Source organism: Drosophila arizonae, chromosome 4 (genome assembly GCF_054131065.1).
Source record: "Drosophila arizonae isolate 15081-1271.41 chromosome 4, UAZ_ARI_1.0, whole genome shotgun sequence".
Taxonomy (NCBI): domain Eukaryota; kingdom Metazoa; phylum Arthropoda; class Insecta; order Diptera; family Drosophilidae; genus Drosophila; species Drosophila arizonae.
In genome coordinates, this window is record NC_142924.1 from 5,391,642 (window position 1) to 5,397,782 (window position 6,141).

Sequence of the window (6,141 nt, forward strand, 5' to 3'; positions counted from 1 at the left end):
TTGCATATTTATGAACTCGGATGCGAGTCGCGGCGAGTTTGCAGGCAACAAATTGAAATTGTTTAGCAGATTTATTTCTGCAATTAGCGCGAGACTCGCAAGACTCATAATTAGCCAGCATCCAGCAGAGAGAGAGGGAGAGAGGGAGGTGAGAGAGAGGGGAGCAGAGCGTGCAGACAATTTGAGATGGCATTTAATAAAACATTCAATTGACTGCGATTTGTGGCTCATAATTTGAAGCTACTGTCAACGGCTCGAGATGTCAGCGCGAGCTCAGCTGTCATTAGAGCCTGCCACATTGGCAGTCATAACCATGGCGTGGGCGTCGCTCACTGCTGCTGCAGCGGCTTGGATTTGGCAAAATGTAAGCCCCCGCCAAATATGGCCATCGATTAAATGATTTTCATGTGCCATAAACGACGTGCGCCTTTTAATAAGCCCGACTTTGACTTTAACGAGCTGCCGCTACCTCTGCCGCTGCCGCTGCCGCTGCCGCCGCCGCAGTAACTGAAACTTAAATTGAAAGCCCGCCACAAAATTGTCACAGACTTCGTCGTCGCGACGTCTGGCAGCAGACCTCGTCTCAATAGCCCCTCCCCCCATAGGTGCCCGCTCCTGCTGGCAGTCCGACTCCTCCTGCCAGTTGTGCTCGCGTCTGGCTTAGATATGCGTCCAACTCGCTTAATTGCAACTTTTATAGACAATTTTCCGGCTGTCTGTGCGATTTGGCTGCAGTTCCAGCTCCGAGTGGAGCGTGATGAAGCATCAAAATCTTTGTCTTGTTGTTGTTTTATTTTTATGGAGCTTTGATGGATTTTCAATGGAGACTAGCGAATGGCTTTGCCTGGTGTAAACAGCAACATAAATACGCGCATTGCGTCTGATTGGTCCGATAGCCGGCAAATTGTAACTCATAATAAAAGTGTATTTAATGAGCTGAGCTCAAGTTTGGTTTTGCTTTTTCGCATGGGAAATGACGGGCGACAGTTGAAATTGAGCCGAGTTTGATAAGGATGTTATGGCTGGGCCAGCTGAGCGCAATTGTGGGAATGAGCCAACGCTACACTCAGACGATCTATGAGCTGATAGTCGCATGAAAGGCTAATGCATGGTATTAGAAATTCGTATTTATTGATAAGGCTACAGCTGATAAGGGTTAAGAGTTGAAATGAGCTGCGATCTATGCTACAGAGATCTATGCTTCAGCAATCTATGAACTGATTGTGGCTCCGAAGAGCGATGCTTCGAATATCTACGAATATTTTGTAATATCATTTGTAATATCAAACATGAAATTATTTGCAAATAAATATTGTTATATATGGGAAGCAAATATTAGCATTGCAGGCAGAAAATCCTTTCAATTAAAATATATTCAGTATTTTAGAGGTAATGAAAGCTTGATATATATATGTAGCTCTATCTTAATTTGTCTCTTGCTTTTCATTATTTATTTAATATACAAAATATGAAAAGCTAAAAATGAAAAGATATCTATTATTATTATTCATCAATCGAGATTATATTGATAAGATAATAGAGACTTCTTAAACCATAGATGGGACAAATCCTCCCACTCGATAGCCCATATCGTTAGACTTGCAATTCATACTAGAACAAGTTACGTTAGATTCTATGTATATTACATGCTTAGGATTTGGTGTACAGACTTTCTAAAACTAAAGAGTTACATAAGAATGTAGACTACACATAGATATTGTCATCATAACCTGATAATACCTATACAAATACAATGCTCTTTATGTAAGGGCGAATGCAGACTATGCATGCCGAAAATAGCTCTGATGCTAATACTTATACATATGTATATCAATACTTATATACATATATATTTATAGAAAGAATATTCAGAATACTTTGAAATTTCCTATACACACATACATTTATAAATTTTCAGCAGATTTCGTTTTTTCCACCTGCTCGTGCTTGCTTTACTCTGCAATCAATTTTCTCACACATTAATCCTTATTATACTAAGCACATATATTAAATGGCTGCTAACTAAATGTTAGCTGCACGCTGTGGCAGCCTTTTTGGTCGCATATTAATGTTGAACAGCGAAACATGGCTGCGACGCGTTGCTGGGCAAACGGACTCATAAATAATATAAACAAGCCTGGCCAAGAGAACGATAATAATTATTTATTATTTGTGAAATATGCACGCAAACAGAAATATTTTTAATTAAATTCGTACATGCAAACGCGGCTTGGCCAGCAGCTCCGATTTGGCCCAGTATTCGTGGCGGGTCAAATCGATAGAGGCCAACTAAATAAATTCAAGACCAGAGCAAAACTTGCGCCGCAACGTCGGCGGCTGCCTTTGAGCTGAATGCTGACTGCTGAATGTTTATTAATATTTTGTCATAATTTTCTGTTGCAACCGAAAAGATAACAGTTTTATGCTTGAAACGTGAGAAATTATTACAGGCGCTGCGCCTCGTTATCTGGACCGAGGTGCCAGGCCGAGCCGAGCCGAGCCGAGCTGAGCTGAGCTGACAGCGCGACAAGCCAAATATTACAAAATATGTTCAGGTGCTGATAAATCGCCGGGCGGTTCAAGTGCACACGGCTTTAATTAAAAGCCCATAGAGGGAGGGCAGCCAGCGCTTATCAGAGGAGCAGCCACAACAAATGGACCACGATGCAGGCCAGAGATCAGGCAGCAAGGGGCAGCCCCTTGTGGCTATTGCAAATTTATTGACACACTCACGCATTAAAATCATTTATGCTACGCATATCTCACACACACACACACACACACACACACACACATTGCAGAGAGAGATATCGATAAAGAGACCCGCTTTGAATTTATTAAAATGCAATTTTCACATTGCTTGTCGCTTTGGCTGTTTGGCTGTTTGGCTAGCTAGCTGGGTGTGCGAATGTTGCATGTTTGCCGCTTGTCTTCAGGACTTGATATTTGTTATTTTATATAAAGTTTATGAGATTATCAAATGAGCGGGGTATATTGGCTTTGTGGATATAAATTGATGTTGGTGCACTCTGCTGAAGATAAAGCTAATTATAATGAAGCTGGTCCTTGCTCTTCTTATAGCTGATGAGGTTTCATGTTGTACAAAGAGATGCACTTCTGCCCCTAAATTTATATATCTATAGAGAAGGTATTTTGGTTGATCTATTTGGTATATATTGATATACATTGATATATAGGTATCTTGGCCTTAGATTAGCCAAGTGACCTTATATATCGATTGGCAAGCCTAAGGCGAAGACATCTTCTCTGTAGATCAATGTAAAGGCTTACCAAATAGATCAGCCAAAAAACCTGCTCTGTACATAGATAAAATTAAGGCCAGAAGTGCATCAACATAAACGTAAATCATCTGGGGCCACAGGACTACCTTTCCATAGATCAATTTATAGATAAGGTCGCATGTCTAAATCTAAATTGAAGTCAATGCATAAAATATCTTCTCTGTAGATTAATAGAAAAGGTCACCAACTAAATTATTTAAAAATCCATAGATTGTCATATATAAAGTAAAACCCCTTCTATATAGGTTAACCTAACCTAACCTATACGTTGCTATAAAACTATAGATCGATATGCTCTTTGGATAAAAGTATACAAACATAATCAATTTAGGGGCGTGGCAACTACATAATAACTATATCCCATTCAAACTATATCCCCAGCCCAATAAAAGAGGTGTCTATGACAAATCAAGTTAATCAAAATCTTCATCTCATTTCATTTCTCCTAGACAAGTATTATAAAGTCGCCTACAACCGTATGCGTTGTTCTCACTTGCTTTTTTTTTTTTTGTTATTTGTAGTTTGTTGTTTTCGTGTTGCCATTTGCCAAAAACGCTCGCTCAACAAGTGCCACAAGACCAAAATCTGCGCCTGTCTGCTCGGCCAGCAACGCCGTCCGTATCGAGCCGTGAGCCGGGCCTAGTTGCTGCTGCTGCTGCGGCTGCTGCGTGGCAATACAATCAATTTTTAATAAATTGTAAAATATCTGCTATTGCAGTTATAGTTGTACTTGCAGTTGTTGTTGTTGTTGCTCTTGTTGTATTTTTGCACCACGTTTGCGGTGTTTGCGTGGTGTGGGCAAAGCGTTTTGCATTTTCATATGCATTTTATGCACATTTTTAGTGCTTTTATTGCGTGGTATTATTTAATGACAGCTCGTAGATTTTTACAACATTTTTACACACGCCGTCCGAGATGAGGAAGCCATCGGACATGGGCCTCCCGGGCTGATTATTGCAGCAGTGCCATTAAAAACGCCCCCACTCAAGAAGCTTTTAGCCAAATAAAGCCAAGCGCATAGCCGGAATAAAGCTAGACTTAATGAACGGCTTTTATAACGTAAGCTGCTTAACAAGCATAAACATAATCTCTTAAGTTTCTGCCAGCAATCGAATATTGAAAATCGCAAATAGTTTTATAACCCTCGACTTCTTGGAACAACTAGATAAATTGTTCCGTTGACTGATCCAATAAATAATTTGTCCCCTGCTGCTGCTGCGGCGGCGGCGGCGGCGGCTGTTGTTGTTAGCTGTAACTGCAAGCTTATCGAGTCATGCGATTTCAATGCATTTAATTAGCCATAAAATGTCTTTTGGTATTCGCAGTTGGCAAATAAAAATACCTCACTTGTTCAGTGTGGATGCCCGATTAATTATGAACAGCTGAAAGCGCGCCATTAACATGAAAAGTCAAATCTATCTAAATATTTGCCATAGGCAGCGAGCTGCCCGTTCCACTCGGCTACAGCTACAACTGCAGCTTCAGCTTCAGCTTCTTCTCCGGTCCACGGTCTCTCGCCTGTTGGCCAAATGTGCAAGTTGGCAAGTCATTTTTATCGCCCCGCAGTAATCTGAGCTGCACGAACAAACGGACGCACCGACAGCGCTACAGACAGATGGACCGTACGAAAATATATATAACATGGCATCATTTGCTGCGAGGCGCGCGTTTTCTTGTTGTACAATGGTTGCCGTGCCACCCCGACAACCCACCCACTCCCTCTCTCTCACTCTCTCTGATCTGCTCCTTGCCAAGTTTTCTCCCTCAACGGCAATGATGATGCAACTCTATGGCTGTGAGCTGCGAGAGCTGAGCAAGTGCTAAAGTCGGTGCTGCTCGGATGCTGACCCGACCAGTTTTTATAGAGCGCATAGAATATGTTGCCAAGCAAGTTGCTCTCGGCACAGTCCTTTAACTGGGTCACTATGGCAGCGACAGCGACAGCGCCAGCCGAAGAGCTCTCCTAATTAATACAAAAGACTTAGGCAACGAACTTGAGCAGTGCATTATTTATGCTGTGCGCTTGCTATGAGATATTGTAATTGCTGTCGCTCTGCTTAAAGTATATCGCCCATAAAGCCGCAGCCAAAGACTTAGGCAACGAACTTGAGCAGAGCATTACTTATGCTGATGGCTGATTAAAAGGAAAGACTTAGGCAACGAACTTGCTGCACATTATATATGCTCAACTAGTTTAACAAGGCATTTGCTGAGATAGCCAAGCCAAGTGCATCCTGATAAAAACAAAAGACTCAGGCAACAAACTTGACATAAACATACATACACACATATGCAATATGCAAAAGTGTCAGAAGATCAATTGAGAGCGCAGGTCTATCAATTATATAAACATGATTACTCGCTGGCAAAGCGAACAGCTACCAAGTGGAGTGCAGCCTCGTCCATGCTTTGCCATGAGTATGATTGTCATTCGCCAGCGGCACATCCTGCTCATTCTATGCCCAGCTCGCAGCTTGTTGGCTTGCAGCTTGTTGTCTTTATTAGCGCAGCGGTAATAAATCAAAGAGCCAGCTCTTTCGATTGCCATTGACGGTGTCTCACATGTGGCCCTGGCTAGCAGTGGTCCGTCCATCTGGCGACGCCGCCGTCGTCGTCGTCGTCGTCGCTCGCTTTACATGCTCATGGGCTCACGTCGCCTGACCGGCAATATTTCAATATTAATCCAGCTGCCAGCGCGATGACGAAGTGTGGAGTTAGCTTTCCGCTCAAGTATTTGTCTAGCTGAGACTCAGTTTCAGTTTCAGTTTCAGTTACAGTTGGAGTTGAAGTTGTAGTTGCAGTTGAAGTTAAAGTTAAAGTTTTGGCTTATTTTTCGCCA